The 18,037-nt window shown below is 37.4% G+C and overlaps 1 protein-coding gene across 1 annotated transcript in view; it reads right to left on the reverse strand.

Moving 5' to 3' along the window:
- KCTD8 (potassium channel tetramerization domain containing 8) overlaps window positions 1–18,037 on the reverse strand; it is a 281,792-nt gene that overhangs the window by 112,186 nt on the left and 151,569 nt on the right. The window lies entirely within an intron of this gene.

The following is an 18,037-nucleotide window of genomic DNA, read 5'->3' on the forward strand; positions in this document are numbered from 1 at the left end:
ATCATTCATATATCTATGTATCTAAATAAAAATCTCTGGTCAAAAATCATAATAGTAAAATAGTATAGAGATTTAGTGTATAATAGTTTATAGAGATCCAGACAAAAGACAGATTTATTAATTAGAAAAAGGTTAATATCACTTCCTTAAGCAACTTAAAATATTAAATATTAAAATAACCAGCTGTTACAGTCACTATTGCCTATTTCCACATACTGAAATAAATCCCTGTCTATTGTTCACTTTATTTAATTGCTATTATAAGTAGATATAAAATTTCCCATGATATGCAGATGCTCCCTTACATATAACGATCTACATTTATAAGTTAAATAAAACATTACACAAGATATTTTTTATCTTTTTAAGATAAAAAAAGAGAACATTTAAATATATATGATGTGTCCTATTTGGATATGGCAAGAAAGTTTTCAAACTGATATTAGAGTAGTACAATCATTTAATCAATTAAGCAATCAACAAGTGCCAGTTAGCTCCAAATTGACGCCCAGAATAGACATTAAGTTACAAAAAACCCTCTTCTTTTCTGTAAAACAAAGTAGAACCTGTTGGGTTCCATATTTAGACAGTTGGTTAAGAAGATTATCTAAAGCTCATTTTTTCAGGTTTAATAGATTGTATTGAATATACTAATCATAACCTAGAAGAAAAAGTAATATATAAACAAGGAAGGAGTGAGGAAGAACAATATTGAATTTTATCAATTCTTGTTCAATATCTATAGGATTAAGTGAATCTAAGTGAAGTCGCTCAGTCGCGTCCAGCTCTGCGACCACATGGACTGTAGCCTACCAGGCTCCTCTGTCCATGGAATTTTCCAGGCAAGAGTACTAGAGCGGGTTGCCATTTCCTTCTCCAGGGGATCTTCCTGACTCAGGGATCGAACCTGGGTCTCCCACATTGCAAGCAGATGCTTTATCCTCTGAGTCACCAGGGAAGCCTATTAGATATTATAATATTTCATTCTGTACGTATTTTCTTTCAAAATTATAAGTGCATATTTTGAAAAGATTGTAATGTTTACAAGGATAAACATTAAAAGGAGAATAAAAATGTTTACTTTTATGTATACATCTTATATAATGTTTATGGCCTCTTCCATACAAAGTTAAAAATAAAAATAATCGAAAAGAGATTGCAATTTAAAAATAAAGTAATCTATTTAGCCATGAAAAAAGAATGAAATGTCATTTGCAGCAACATGGATGCAACTAGAGGTTATCATACTAAGTGAAGTAAGTCAGAAAAAGAAAGACAAATACTGTAGGGTATCATTTCTATGTGGAAGTCAAAATATGGCACAAGTAAGTTAAAATATGGCACAAGTGAACTTATCTACAAAACAGACCGACTTCCAGACAAAGAGAACAGACCTGTGGCTGCCAAGAGGAAGGGAAGCAGAGGAGGGAACGACTGGGAGTTTGGGATTAGCAGATGCAAATTATTGTATATAGGATGGATAAACAGCAAAATCCTACTGTATAGCACAGGGAACCATATTCAATATCCTGTGACAAATAATAATGGAAAAGAAAGTTAAGAAATAATGTCTACATGTAGGTAAGGGAGTCACTTTGCTGTACCACAAAGATTGACACAACATTGTAAATCGACTATACTTCGATAAAAAATTAAATTAAATTAAAAAATAATCAAGTAATATACTAGTCAATAATGAAAATGCAGACTATCAAATAACATTCACTATAACACCAAAAGTTTCTTTAAATAAAATATGGAAAAAGTGGAAGCAGTGAATGATTTTATTTTCCTGTGCTCCAAAATCGCTGCAGACAGTGACTGAAACCATGAAATTAAAAAAATGTCTGCTACTTGGAAAGAAAGTGAAAGTCACTCAGTCACGTTCAACTCGTTGTGATGCAAATGGACTACACAGTCCATGGAATTTTCCAGGCCAGAATACTGGAAGTGGGTCATCTTTCCCTTCTCCAGGGGATCTTCCCAACCAAGAGATCAAACCCAGGTCTCCCGCATGGTGGGCAGATTCTTTACCAGCTGTGCCACAAGAAAGGCCCAAGAATACTGGAGTGGGTAGACTACCCCTTCTCCAGTGGATCTTCCTAACCCAGGAATTGAACCGGGGTCTTCTGCGTTGCAGGCAGATTCTTTACCAACGAGCTATCAGGGAAGTTCTACTTGGAAAGAAAGCTATGACAAACCTAGACAGCATATTATAAAGCAAACACATCACTTTGCTAACAAAGGTCCATATAGTCAAAGCTATGGTTTTTCCAGTAGTCATGAACTGATGTGAGAGTTGGACCACAAAAAAGGCTGAGCTCTGAAAAGTTGATGCATTTGAATTGTGGTACTGGAGAAGACTTCTTGAGAGTCCCCTGAACTGCAAGGAGATCAAACCAGTCAATCCTAAAGGAAATCAAACCAGAATATTCATTGGAAGGCCTGATGCCGAAGCCAGAGCTCTAATACTTTGCCACTTGATGCAAAGAGCTGACTTATTGGAAAAGAATCTGATGCAGGGAAAGATTGAAGGCAAAAGGAAAAGAGGGCAGCAGAGGATGAGATGGCTAGATAGCATCACCGACTCAATGGACATGAGTTTGAGCAAACTCTGGGAGATGAAGTACAGGTAAGCCTGGTGTGCTTACCCTTAGTCTATGGTGTCGCAGAGTCAGACACAACTTAGCGACTGAACAACAGCAACACTAAACGTTTCTTTAAATAAAACATGATGAGATAAATGTTGAAATACTTAAAATATCATGTTAATCCTAGTCTGAGCAGGAAAGGCAATAATTAATATACTCTATATTGAATACCTAAAAACATAACTATGAAATAATGATCTTAATCAAATACCAGACAAATAACATACATTACCTTGACTCAACTTTGTCAAACAAAACTAAAGAATTTTAAATTTATAAAGTGTTTGAATTCCTAAATTAATTTTAATTTCAAAACTATATCAGTTATAATAATCTAAAGGCATTATTTCACATAATTCAAATTCTCTCAGAAAAGTGTATATCTTACAAATTGTATTATTCTGAGCATTGACAATATTCTGGAAACCCAGGAAAGTCTTTCAGCTATATTTAATTATATTACTCATTAAATATTTAGCAAGTCATACTATCAGAATTGTTTAGCTGAGACAAAATGGAGCTAATTTTAATGGACTTTCATAAAGTTAGATAATTCATTTCACAAGACTATTCCCATAATCTCCTTTTCCCAATTCCCAACCTTGGATTTTAAAACTATAGCTATCCAATAGTTGCATCTATTAAAATAATAGCAATATGAAGAACAGTTGTTTAACAGAGTATCGAATCATTGAAAGCAATCAGATCATAAGATTCATATCATTTTGAGACTTCTATTAATAAGTCCTTAGAGAGATCTTTTGAAAAGAAAAAAAAAAAAGATTGCATATTCTTTAAAAGCATGGGACCTAGTATTACTAAATTAGATCGATCTGAGGAGAAATACAATCTTCTTTGTTTATATGTATCCTTTATAAACACTTGACATTTTAGAGATAGTTTTGAAACTCTATTACATGAAACCCAATGAAATAAATAAATAGATTGATAGTATAATTACTTGCATAATGAACATTTTGTGAATAACCTAGCTTTGCATATAGAAACAGCCTTAGTACATAATTTCTAGACCAGGAAACACTAAGTGTAATGAAGTGTTGTTGAATTGAGCAATTTTTAGTGTTACAGTAAAAACGCACCAGAGTGTTTTATGGAATATGTTAAAAATATTTAAAATGAGAATAAAAATACAAATTTTTAACACATATTCACAAAGCTAAGGTCTAATATCTCCTGATATAGTCTAAACAATTGCTAATGCTGGTTAGTCACTTTCAGGGAAAAGAAATGAACTATTTCACTATCACAAGCTTTCTATGTGACCATAAAAATTTAAACTCTAAAACTTTTTAGTTACTAATATTACATTAAACTGTACTGAGGCAGGAGATAGACAGATCCCAGGCTGAACAGCTGGAGTTTGGGCCCTGTGTACAGTTATTCCAAAATGAAGAGGAGGAGGAGCTGAGCCCTGCCCAGATAAAAGAGAGAGACCATGTAGTTCTTCTAGAGGTCAAAGAGACGTTCCCATACATACATGTGCAGAGAGGCTCCTTGGAGGTCAAAGAAGGAGTGATGTCAACCTACCCATAAGCCTCTTCACTGGAATGCATCTTGGCTAAGAGATGCGTGCACACAGGATGACCCTGAGATACACCAAGAAGTGCACTCAGAACCTGACAAAGCAGGATGACTGGGCACAGAAAAACTGGAAGGAATGCCCCATTTAAGTGATTTAAATTACCATGGGGTAAGACTCTTCTCTGAGTCTGCCCATGTGTCTATCCACACGTACTTTTTCCCTCCTAATAAACACTTCACTTGTTTCATTGCTTTCTGTCGTTGTGGGAATTCATTTTTGCAAAGTCAAAGGGCCAGGGCCTTGTCACTGGCCACGGGTCTAGTGGCTAGAACTCTTACCACTGTGGCCCAACCTCAATCTCTGGCCAGGAAACAAAATCCTGCTTCAAGTCACTGCAGGTTGAGGCCCTTACTATAAGGAACAATGATCAGATTCATGGGGAACCCAACATAATGAGACACTGCCAATGTGTAGAAAAACTGCAAATGTGATTAACACATGCCCCAATTATAAATCTTAATTTAACTTTTGAAAATTGTTTGATTTTATCTGTCTTGATGTTGCAAAGAATTTGCTTTGTTTTTGCTTGCATGTGCCTGTGTATCTAACTGTATATGAGCCAACTATTTCTTGGATTCAGTAGAAAAGATTAGCTCTGAGAAACCTATTTCCTCCCCACTGAATGAAATGTTACATATAGATCACATCATCAGTTTTCCAAAACAGGTCTATTCTATACCCATCTTTCACACACTTTTACATTCCCGATTCCTCTCTCTTGTGTATTATTTTCATATATGTCTCAGGTTCAGGCTTGGCAATTTCTCTTAAGGTGAATAATTTTCTAAGATCCAGTTAGGCTCTCAAATTCTTCCATAAATAATGTTCCAACAAATCTTCTATATTACAGACATGAATAGTCCTTAGTTGTAATATCCTTTCTCCATTGTTTTCCACCTCCAAAATTTTCAAAAGTATTTTATACTCAGAGCTTAAATGACAATAAAGACAATGTCTACAATAAGCTCTCTCTCCATTACTTACCTGTTGTACAGTGTTACCCACAGACTACAAATCATTTTCCATGTTAATAGGAGGAGCATCTTTCACCACAAAGGTAGATAATCTCCCTATTTGTACATTACAACAAATCAGTAGAATAAAAATGAGAATTGCTCGTTTTATTTCAAAACATATTTACATATAGCAAAAACCTATCTATTTTAGCCTTATTTTAAGGAATTTAGATTTTTAAATTCAAGGGTCACCAACAGAAAAACAGTATGTTCATTTTAAGGGACACTAGGAACACCATCCCCTTTGGCAGCCAGATGGAAAGCCTGTCATTACAACGCTGGCCTTGCAAAAACATACAGTATTAAACATTCAAGAAAACATGCCATTGCCAAGCAAATCCAGGAGGGGATAAAAAACAAGTGCGCTTTATATTATACTATGAAATAATTCAGGATCTATAAAACAAAAGGCCAAAAATAATTTATTTGTATCTCTTAAACCCTTAACTTGAATTTTAAAAGTTGAATGCTCTATTTTCATTCTTCCTGTTTTCCTCATTGTTATGTATCTCATGTCATCATCCCAGAGGATACTTAACTAGGCTGATCTAAGTGTAGAAACTGAAGGAAACCTTTACTCATAATCAGCGTGCCCACTCCTTTTTTTGTTGTTGTTGATACCTATCTGGAATCAAGGGTCATAATTATTCTCTTACCAACTTTCCCTGTCAGTTCCAAAACCAATTTCTCTTGAATTTCAGGTGTCTTGATTTGTCATTTTTTTAAGTTAGATAAAATGTGACTGTGAGGAGAGGTAGACTTTCAGATTTTCATGCAATTAAACTCTGGAAAAAGTTCTCTAAAGATTTTTGAAATGACATGCTTTGCTCTTTGGGAATGCTTTGAGAGTAGAGAGGGTATTTTACTTATCTTTGTTTCTTAAAACATATTTAGGTGCTCAACAAATGTGGGGGATGACTCCTTCGATTGGACTACTAAACTGAACTGGCTACACTTTCTAATTGCATTTGAAAATCGAAAGGCCATTCAAGTCAGGACATGAATCACTGGGTACCAATGCCTGGGGATCTTTCTCAAGTTAGTTCAGCCGCTCAGTCATGTCCAACTCTTTGCAACTCTTTGCGCAGTCCATGGGGACTGCGGCATGCCAGGCTTCCCTGTCCATCATCAATTCCTGGAGCCTAGTCAAACTCATGTCCATCGTGTCAGTGATGCCATCCAACCATCTCATTCTCTGTTACCCCCTTCTCTGCCCGCCTTCAATCTTTCCCAGTATCAGAGTCTTTCCCAACGAGTCAGTTCTTCGCATCAGGTGGCCAAAGTATTGAAGTTTCAGCTTCAGCATCAGTCCTTCCAATGAATATTCAGGACTGATTTCTTTTACGATGGACTGGTTCAATCTCCTTGCTGTCCAAGGGAATCACAAGTCTTCTCCAACACTACAGTTCAAAAGCATCAATTCGTCAGCACTCAGCTTTCTTTATAGTCCAACTCTCACATCCATACATGACTACTGGAACAACCATAGCTTTGACTAGATGGACCTTTGTTGGCAAAGTAATGTCTCTGCTTTTTAATATGATGTCTATGTTGGTCATAGCTTTTCTTCCAAGGAGCAAACATCTTTTAATTTCATGGCTGCAGTCACCATTTGCAGTCATTTTGAAGACCAAAAATATGAAATCTCTCACTGTTTCGTTGTTTCCCCATCTATTTGTCATGACGTGATGGGACTGGATGCCATGATCTTAGTTTTCTGAATGTTGGGGTTTACGCTAACTTTTGCACTCTCCCTTTCACTTTCCTCAAGAGGCTCTTTAGTTCTTCTTCGCTTTTTTTTTTTTTTAATTATTGAGTGCAAAAGTAGGAAGTCAAGAAATCCTTGGAGTAACAGGGAAACTTGGCCTTGGAGTACAGAGTGAATCAGGGCAAAGGCTAACAGAGTTTTGCCAAGAGAATAACTGGTCATAGAAAACAACCTCTTCCAACAACATAAGAGAAAACACTACCCATAGACATCACCAGATGGTCAATACAAAATCAGATTGATTATATTCTTTGCAGCCAAAGGTGGAGAAGCAATATAAAGTTAGGAAAAACAAGACCGGGAGCTGACTGTGGCTCAGATCATGACTCCTCATTGCCAAATTCAGAATTAAATTGAAGACAGTAGGGAAAACCACTAGACCATTCAGATATGACCTAAATCAAATCCCTTATGATTATACAGTAGAAGTGACAAAAAGACTCAGGGGATTAGATCTGATAGAGTGCCAAAGAATTTTATCAAGATCAAGGAAATGCAAAAAGGCAAAATGGTTGTCTGATATGGCCTTACAAATAGTTATGAAAAGAGAAGCAAAAGGCAAAGGAGAAAAGGAAAGACCTACCCATTTGAATGCAGAGTTCCAGAGAATAGCAAGGAGAGATAAGAAAGCCTTCCTCACTGATCAATGCAAAGAAAGAAAGGAAAACAATAGAATGTGAAAGACTAGAGATCTCTTCCGGAGAAGGCAATGGCAACCCACTCCAGCACTCTTGCCACGAAAATCCCATGGATGGAGGAGCCTGGAAGGCTGCAGTCCATGGGGTTGCGAAGAGTTGGACATAACTGAGCAACTTCACTTTTACTTTTCACTTTCATGCATTGGAGAAGGAAATGGCAACCCACTCTAGTGTTCTTGCCTGGAGAATCCCAGGGACGGGGGAGCCTGCTGGGCTCCCATCTATGGGGTCACAAAGAGTTGGACATGACTGAAGTGACTTAGCAGCAGTAGCAGCAGTAGAGATCTCTTCAAGAAAATTAGAGATACCAAGGGAACATTTCATGCAAAGATGGGAACAATAAAGGACAGAAATGGTATAGACCTAACAGAAGCAAGAGATATTAAGAAGAGGTGGCAAGAATATACAGAAGAACTATACAAAAAAGACCTTCATGACCCAGATAACCACAATGGTGGGATCACTGACCTAGAGCCAGACATCCTAAAATGCAAAGTCAAGTGGGCCTTAGGAAGCATCACTACGAACAAAGCTAGTGGAAGTGATGGAATTCCAGTTGAGTTGCTTCAAATCCTAAAACATGATGCTGTGAAAGTGCTGCACTCAATATGGCAGCAAGTTTAGAAAATGCAGCAGTGGCCACAGGTCTGGAAAAGGTCAGTTTTCATTCTAATCCCAAAGAAAGGTAATGCCAAAGAATGCTCAAATTACCCCACAATTCCACTCATCTCACACGCTAATAAAGTAATGATCAAAATTCTCCAAGCCAAGGTTTACAGTACATGAACTGTGAACTTCCAGATGTTCAAGCTGGTTTAGAAATGGCAGAGGAACCAGAGGTCAAATTGCCAAGATCCAATGGATCATCAAAAAAGCAAGAGAGTTCCAGAAAAATACCTATTTCTGCTTTATTGACTATGTCAAAGCCTTTGACTGTGTGGATCACAATAAACTAAGGAAAATTCTTCAAGAGATGGCAATACCAGACCACCTGACCTGCCTCCTGAGAAATCTGTATACAGGTCAAGAAGCAACAGTTAGAACTGGACATGGAACAACAGATTGGTTCCAAATTGGGAAAGGAGTACGTCAAAGCTGTATCTTGTCACTCTGCTTATTTAATTTATACACACAGTACATCATGCAAAATGTCAGGCTGGTTGAAGCACAAGCTAGAATCATGATTGCTGGGAGAAATATCAATAACTTCAGATATGCTGAGGACACCATGCTTATGGCAGAAAGCAAAGAATTAAAAAGCCTTTTGATGACAGTGAAAGAGAAGAGTGAAAAGGTTGGGTTAAATACTCAACATTCAGAAAACTAAGATCATGGCATCTGGTCTCATCACTTCATGGCAAACAGATGGGGAAACAGTGAACAGTGATACACTTTATTTGGGGGGGCTCCAAAACCACTACAGATGCTGACTGCAGCCATGAAATTAAAAGACACTTGCTCCTTGGAAGAAAAGTTATGGCCAACCTAGACCCACTCCAGTACTCTTGTCTGGAGAATCCCATGGATGGAGGAGCCTGGTGGGCTGCAGTCCATGGGGTCGCTAAGAGTTGGACACGACTGAGCGACTTCATTTTCATTTTTCACTTTCCTGCATTGGAGAGGGAAATGGCAACCCACTCCAGTGTTCTTGCCTGGAGAATCCCAGGGACGGGGGAGCCTGGTGCGCTGCTGTCTATGGGGTCGCACAGAGTTGGACATGACTGAAGTGACTTAGCAGCAGCAGCAGCAGACAGCATATTAAAAAGTAGAGACATTACTTTGCCAACAAAGGTCTGTCTAGTCAAAGCTATAGTTTTTCCAGTAGTCATGTACAGAAGTGAGATTTGGACTCTTCTGCGCTCAGATTTAAAAGAAATCTAAGCGCAGAAGAACTGATCTTTTTGAATTGTGGTGTTGGAGAAGACTCTTGAGAGTCCCTTGGACAGCAAGGATATCCAACCAGTCCATCCTAAAAGAAATAAGTCCTGATATTCACTGGAAGGACTGATGCTGAAGCTGAAACTCCAATGCTTTGGTCACCTGATGAGAAAAAAGGACTCATTTGAAAAGACCCTGATGCTGGGAAAGATTGAAGGCGGGTAGAGAAGGGGACGACATAGGATGAGATGGTTGGATGGCTTCACTGATTCAAAGGACATGAATTAAATTTGGGTAGTTGGTGATGGACAGGAAGGCTTAGCATGCTGCAGTCCATGGAATCCCAAAGAGTCGGACAGTACTGGGTGACAAAACTGAACGGAGTGCAGCACTTTCACAGCATGAACTTTTAGGATTTGAAATAACTCAACTGGAATTCCATCACCTCCACTAGCTCTGTATGTAGTGATGCTTCCTAAGGCCCACCTTTCTTCACATTCCAGGATGTCTGTCTCTAGGTCAGTGATCCCACCATCGTGGTTATCTGGGTCGTGGAGATCTTTTCTGTATAGTTCTTTTGTGTATTCTTGCCTCCTCTTCTTAATATCTTCTGCCTCTGTTAGGTCCATACCATTTCTTTCCTTTATTGTGCTCATCTTTGCATGAAATGTTCCCTTGGTATCTCTAATTTCCTTGAAGTGATCTCTAGTCTTTCCCATTCTGTTGTTTTCCTCTATTTCTTTGCACTGATCACTGAGGAAGGCTTTCTTATGCCTCCTTGCTATTCTCTGGAACTCTGCATTCAGATGGGTATATCTTTCCTTTTCTCCTTTACCTTTAGCTTCTCTTCTTTTCTCAGCTATTTGTAAGCCCTCATCAGACAATCATTTTGCCTTTTTGCATTTCTGTTTCTTGGGGATGGTCTTGATCACCACCTCCTGTACAGTGTCATGAACCTCCATCCATAGTTCTTCACGCACTCTGTCTATCAGATCTAATCCCTTGCATCTTTTTGTTACTGCTACTGCATCATCATAAGAGATTTGATTTAGGTCATACCTGAATGGGGTAGTGGTTTTCCCTACTTCAATTAAATACATGATTAATATCAGGGATATTTTTTCTCCTTTCAATGGTTTACTTATTTTTTAATGTAATAGAAAATGAAAATTAACTAAGGTATGAAATCTTTAAAAAAAAGCAGTAGAGAGTCACGACTATATATGAATACAGAACTAACTCCTAAATGCATTTGGACGTACCTAGAAAGTTTAATATTTGCATAGTTGTATTAAAAAAGCATTTTTATATCCTCTGTTCTGCCGCCTTTAAGACTGAAGTTTGCTAAGCGTTCCTTCACAACTATCTTTATACATAAACATGTGTTTTTAAACACATGCACAGTAGAACTGGTTATTTGATTCTTTGGTTTGTTGTGGGTATTCTGTATATGCAACAATGTTTGTGTGAAGACAAACAGGTTTGTTCAATGTATGGTCCAGATACTGTCCTAAAATTGCCTGGTAATGAGCCAGCTGGGACCAGGGCTTTTCTTGTCTCCCAACAAGGGATGCTGTGCAGAATCTTCATTTTATCCAAAGGCTACATTTGGCAGGCAGCTGGCATTCTAACACATCATTACTAGTTGATAATCTACTTCAAACTGTATATCCAAACTCTGACTCTTCTCTCCCAATTCTGAGGTCACAGTCAAACTCATCTCACATAGACTGACAGCACTAGAATGGCAGGTCACTTTCTTGTAATTCAGTCCTGTGATATACCCAGCTGTGCCCGGCCTAAGTAATATTTTCTGCAGAATTCCAATAAAACTAGAGACTTATATGTATCTGCGATCTGCCCATGAGTTCCAGTCAGAGAAAAGGAACACTTTCCTAGTATGTGCTCCCCAAATCTCTGTGCATCAGTGGCTTCAAATGTGAGGTGAGCACCAACTGGTCCATGTTAGCTAAAAAGTATTTAAATGAATACACCAACAGACGGAGATATAGCTCAAGTGATACAGGAAGTTATAGTCAATATGATGGCCATGTGGTCCAGTGGCCTCTGTGCTATAAAGGTCCTGAAGTAGGTCAGTCAACTGCCCTTGGGAGGATACCTATAATCTTAACTGAAACTGGTCTCTAATTTGGTACTTCGTTTAATTTGAAGAAACAGTATTTTCTGGCTCAGAATCAACTCCTCAGTGGAAATTTTGACCTTCCCATTAATTAACAGTGAGTTGGCTTGTAATTTATTTGGCTTATCTATAATTCAGATTCTGTCTACAAGAATGATATATACCATTGATTAACACATATAGTACAAAATTATTGTTGTCTGTAGTTTACAAGGTACTAGTTTAGGTAGTGAAGATACGATGATATCATACTAGGAGATATAGATAAACAAATATCTGAGGCAAAGAGACAGGAATAGGCATAGGGTCCTTTGGAACAGATACCTAATTTCTGACCTGAAAAGTATATTAAATTTTGGCCTAGTAGAGATGTGAGGGGAGAAGGCAATTGCACCCCACTCCAGTACTCTTGCCTGGAAAATCCCATGGATAGAGGAGCCTGGTAGGCTGCAGTCCATGGGGTTGCTAAGAGTAGGACACGACTGACCAACTTCACTTTCACTTTTCACTTTCATGCATTGGAGAAGGAAATGGCAAACCCCTCCAGTGTTCTTGCTTGGAGAATCCCAGGGACGGGGGAGCCTGGTGGGTTGCCGTCTGTGGGGTCACACAGAGTTGGACACAACTGAAGCGACTTAGCAGCAGCAGTAGCAGAGATGTGAGGAAATAAATTTCAAATACAGAAACAACATCTTGCAAAAACCTGCAAGGAAACTTGCCAAAATTAGGTAAATGAAGGTAGCTCCTCCTTCATGAAACCAACTGAGCAAGGAAGGAGTCATGAGAGATAGGGCTGAAAAAATAAACCAATGGTGAGATACGAATGGTCATGTAAAATATGGTAAGCATTTTGAACTAAATTAAACTAGATTTTAGAAGAAAGCAACTTTTATAAGTTCAAGAGAGACCAGATGAAATGGACAGAATCTAGTGACTAGTTGTAGAAGATGAAGAATTAATTATACTATCCCAAAGTCTAGTTTGAGCACCCTTCTTCAATCAGAAAGAAAGACAAACTAGACAACACTACATGTTTCTGCAGGTTGGTGAGACAAAACACAGAGAGATCATGCATTCTGTTTTGGAAATAAGGGTCTGAGGTGATGTGAGACATACAAATTCATGCAGCTGGTAGGAGTTGATATATATTAGGCTGAGGTCCCAGGAGATATGTAATTTAGATTTGTAACCATCAGAATAAAGCTGTTGTTGCTGTTGTTGTTCCTGTTCAGTGGCTCAGTCATGTCTGACTCTTTGCAACCCCATGGACTGCAGCATGCCAGGCTTCCCTGTCCTTCACCATATCCCAGAGCTTGGTCAAACTAATGTCCATGGAGTTGGTGATGCCATCCAATCAGCTTATCCTCTGTCATCCCCTTCTTCTAGTGCCTTTAATTTTTCCCAGCATCAGGGTTTTTTCTAATGAGTTGGCTTTTTGCATCAGGTGGCCAATGTATCGGAGCTTTAGCTTCAGCATCAGTCCTTCCAATGAATATTCAGGACTGATTTCCCCGAGGATTGACTATTTGATCTCCCTGTAGTCCAAGGAACTCTCAAGAGTCTCCTCCAACATCACAGTTCAAAAGCATCAATTCTTCAGAGCTCAGCCTTCTTTACGGTCCAGTTCTCACATCCATACATGTCTACCGGAAAAACCACAGCTTTGACTAGATGGACTTTTATTGGCAAAGTGATGTATCTACTTTTTAATATGCTGTCTAGGTTGGTCATAGCTTTTCTTTCAAGGAGCAAGCATCTTTTAATTTCATAGCTGCAATCACCATCTGTAGTGATTTTGGAACCCAAGTACATAAAGAACATAGCTGACATATGACAAATCAACAGAAAAGTAGTAAGAAAAAGGAAAAAATAGTGTCATGAAAGGTCAAACAATAGATTCAATTTTTTTAATTATGTAAGTTACAGTTCCTTATAATCTGATCCAAGCAGTGAACTGTGCACTAAGTAAGAAATGAACTCTGTTTTCTTCACCAATGCAATCTCAATTCTCAGAAGTCATTGGTAGCACTTTGGTGTGTATGACCAGATACTGTCCATATATATATAAATACATAATATTTATACCCATGTTTATACAGAGAGATCATATTCTATATTCTACAACTTGTTTTATTTATTAGACTCTGGATATATTTTACTATCTGAATGACATCATATTCTATTGTATGAATATATCATGAGTAAATCATTTAAATTTTATATTTAAATTCTTATTCTAGGAATAATTCAAGGACAATATAAAAATAATAAAAAATAAAATTAAAAACTTAAAATCTCCATCCTTGACTAGAATCAACCCCTGTTAGTCTTTTAGGATATCTGAAGATTGTTTCCAAATATTACACTTAAAATTCTGCTATATAATTCACCAAATTCATATTTCTATTATATCTCACCAGTAAAAGATGAAAAATAGGAAATTTATGCAGCCTCTCATTTCTCTTGTCCTCTACATCCAAATCTGTTACTTAATAATTTTAATTTCTTCTAGGGTTTGTATTTTTCATTCACTTATGTAAGAGATTGTAATCTACTTTTCTTGAGTTGTTTATCACTTTTAATATTATTTATTTACCCTCCAATCAAAAAGAGAGAAAACTAGCTACTTAGCTTCTGGCCGTCTTTCTTCCATTTCTCAAAGATTTTGGCATAAATTATTTTAGGATCAAAATTTTGCATTCTCTTCTGTAAATATAAATTCTAAAACTAATTTTCTTTATTTCTATAGTTTAGTACTAATATTGTTTAACCACTGTACAGAATTTAATGTGCAATTATGTAAACATTATGTACTATAAAATAAAAAAGCATATTGAACTCATAGAAACTTAAGAGTATATTATTTAAGCTCTTGTTTCCAGTTCCTTTTCCACCTTTCTTATAATATTTTTGTAGTCCACTGTGCCTTTCCTCCTCCCATTTTGAGGGGAGGTTTTTCTTTTTATTTCCAGGAATACTTGCTCAAGTGACTTTTTTTCACAAAATAAATACGTACACTAAAATTTCTGAGTCATTCTACTCCTGCAAAAGTGTGTGTTTTAACTCCACATTTGATTGACAGTATGTCCAGATATCTAGGTTCAAAACATTTTCCCTCAGACTTAGGAAACTACTGTTCCAGGGTCTGATGTTGCAGATGAGAAGTCTGATGTCTCTCTGAGTGCCAGTTCTTTGAAATCAACATTTATTAGCATAATTTTGCTTGGTCTCATTTCTTTCTGGATGATTTCTAGAATTTTTCTCTTTAACCTTGATATTCTAAAATTTTATTCTTTTGGATCTTTTCATCTTGCCCAGCAATGAAAAACCAGTTTTTACCAATGTATTCAAAACATCAGCTAAGGCAAATCAGTGTCTCTATTCTCCCTCTAAAACTCACTTTGGACATGTGCTGAGCTTTTCTCATTTACTTTTCTTTAATTTTCCTCCTAATCTTCATCTGTTTCTTTTTTGTCTTAGTTCTGTCAGATTTCTTGATTTTTTTTCCAGATGATTTGTTGCTGTTTTTTAAGATAACTTCTTCCATCAAGACCCCTTAACTCTGCCTGTTTTTACCACTCATACTTTGTCATTTTCATTTCCATATTCATTTTTCAAATTTAATGAGTAATCATTCCAATAGTTTAATTTACACCTAAATCTTAATAAAGAAAACTAAGTTTATCTTTAAGTTTTCCTTTATTCTCTGAATTATCTCTAATCCTCCGGACTGATTTTTCTTTTGGTTTATCTTGTGTTTTTTTTCTTCTCTTTGGTGATGTTGATTTTTTCCAGAAGTCACATGTTCATTATAAACATAAGTGAAATACTAAGTGTTTATGGATAAAATTTGTTTTATCATCAGTTATGTATGCTTCTTCCAGGTGATAGGTCTCTTCTATTGAAGATCAACTGCAATTGTTAATATAAATAACTGTGCGTGTCAACAGGTAATATTCCTATAGGCTTCACAGATAAGAAAAAGGAAGTCAGACATCTACATTACCAGAAGAAGGAGTAAGCAGTTTGGCAGTGGAGACAATCCTTTTACTACTGAATCAAAGTACATTTCTTTTCATTTCTCTCTCCCTTTTTTTTTTTTTTTTGTGAGTCTAGAGCAGAGGTTGGGAGAAGGCAATGGCACCCCACTGCAGTACTTTTGCCTGGAAAATCCCATGGACAGAGGAGCCTGGTAGGCTGCAGTCCATGGGGTCACTAGGAGTCAGACACAACTGAGTGACTTCACTTTCACTTTTCACTTTCATGCCTTGGAGAAGGAAATGGAAACCCACTCCATTGTTCTTGCCTGGAGAATCCTAGGGACAGGGGAGCCTGGTGGGCTGCCATCTATGGGGTCGCACAGAGTCGGACACAACTGAAGCGACTTAGCAGCAGCAGCAGAGCAGAGGTTGACATAAGTAACTTTAATGGAACACAGCCATGCTCATTTAGGTAACTGTTTATGGTTGCTTCATGCTACAAGAGAATTGAATCGTAGTATCAGAAGATTATATGGCCTGAAAAGCCTAAAATGTTCACCATGAAGATTTTTGCTTGGCAAAAGTTTGGCAACTCCTCATCTAGGGTATCCTTAAGCCAGTGATACTTCCTTTTCATCCTCAGTGCTCACTAGTAGCTGTGTTCAGGTAGATCATTTTCTGTGTTTAAGAAAGAAATTTCAGTACTTATCTTTATGTTAAAAATACCAATCATTAGATACTTAATTTACAACAGGAAGAGGGAAGAAAGGCAGGTGTATCAGGTATTCTAAAGGTGTTTACTTAATAAATTACCTGGTTTGTTCCCAGCTGTCTTTGAATTTGTTAACTCTCAACCTGGAGCATCTTTGGACTTGGGAAGGGAAGTCCTTGCTTATTTCTGTTATATATAGGATATTCTACATTAATCTTATGCTATATGCATTCTATATCCCAAGCTCATGGGATTTCTGATCCATTGTTGAATCAAATTATTTCTTATTTATTATCATTATAATTGTATTTCCCTTCTGTTTCCATGAAATTTCTGAATGACCCATGAAAACTTTTAAAGTAAATGAGCTAGATTCTTGTGCTCAAGCTGTCATCTGGTATACAAAACTCCAAGAGAAAAAAGCTTTACAAGAAGGAATAATCAATATTGCTAAATACTGCTGAGAATTAAAATGAGATGTGGGTGGAAAAGTGACCCTAGATAGAGAAACAAGGAAATCATTGGTTACCTTGGATACAGTAGGTTAAGTAGAATAGTAGGGGGAGAGCAGAGAGCAGTAGCTTGGGGAATGATTGAGATTTGAAGAAATAAATATAGTGCATATATACAACTTTCTGTTGTTTGATCATGAAAGAGAGGAAAGATATAGGTCAATATGTGAGAAAAGGAAAGTAAGACTAGATTATGGATTTAGAAATCTGTGGGCAGGTCAAGAAGCAACAGTTAGAACTGGACATGAAACAACAGACTGGTTCCAAATAGGGAAAGAGTACATCAAGGCTGTATATTGTCACCCTGCTTATTTAACTTATATACAGAGTACATTATGCAAAATGCCAGGCTGGATGAAGCACAAGCTGGAATCAAGACTGCGGAGAGAAATAACAATAACCTCAGATACGCAGATGACACCACCCTTATAGCAGAAAGCAAAGAAGAACTAAAGAGTCGTTTGAAGTGATGAAAGTGAAAGAGGAGAGTGAAAAAGTTGGCTTGAAACTCAACATTCAGAAAACTAAGATCATGGCATCCAGTCCCATCACTTCATGACAAATAGATGGAGAAACAACGGAAACAGTGGCAGACTTGACTTTATTGAGCTCCGTAATCACTGCAGATGGTGACAGCAGCCATGAAATTAAAAGACACTTATTCCTGGAAGCAAAGCTATGACCAACCTAGACAGTATATTAAGAAGCAGAGATCTTTGCTGGCAAAGGTTTGTCTAGTCAAAGCTATGGTTTTTCCAGTAGTCATGTATGGATGTGAGAGTTGGACTATAAAGAAAGCTGAGCGCCAAAGAATTGATGTTTTTGAACTGTGGTGTTGGAGAAGACTCTTGAGAGTCCCTTGGACTGCAAGGAGATCCAACCAGTCCATCCTAAAGGAGATCAGTTCTAGGTGTTCATTGGAAGGACTGAAGCTGAAGCTCCAACACTTTGGCCACCTGATGCAAAGAACTGACTCATTGGAAAAGACTCTAATGCTAGGAAAGATTGAAGATGGGCAGAGAAGGGGACAACAGAAGATGAGATGGTTGGATGGCATCACTGATGCAATGGACATGAGT

This window comes from Capra hircus, chromosome 6, assembly GCF_001704415.2.
Source record: "Capra hircus breed San Clemente chromosome 6, ASM170441v1, whole genome shotgun sequence".
NCBI lineage: Eukaryota > Metazoa > Chordata > Mammalia > Artiodactyla > Bovidae > Capra > Capra hircus.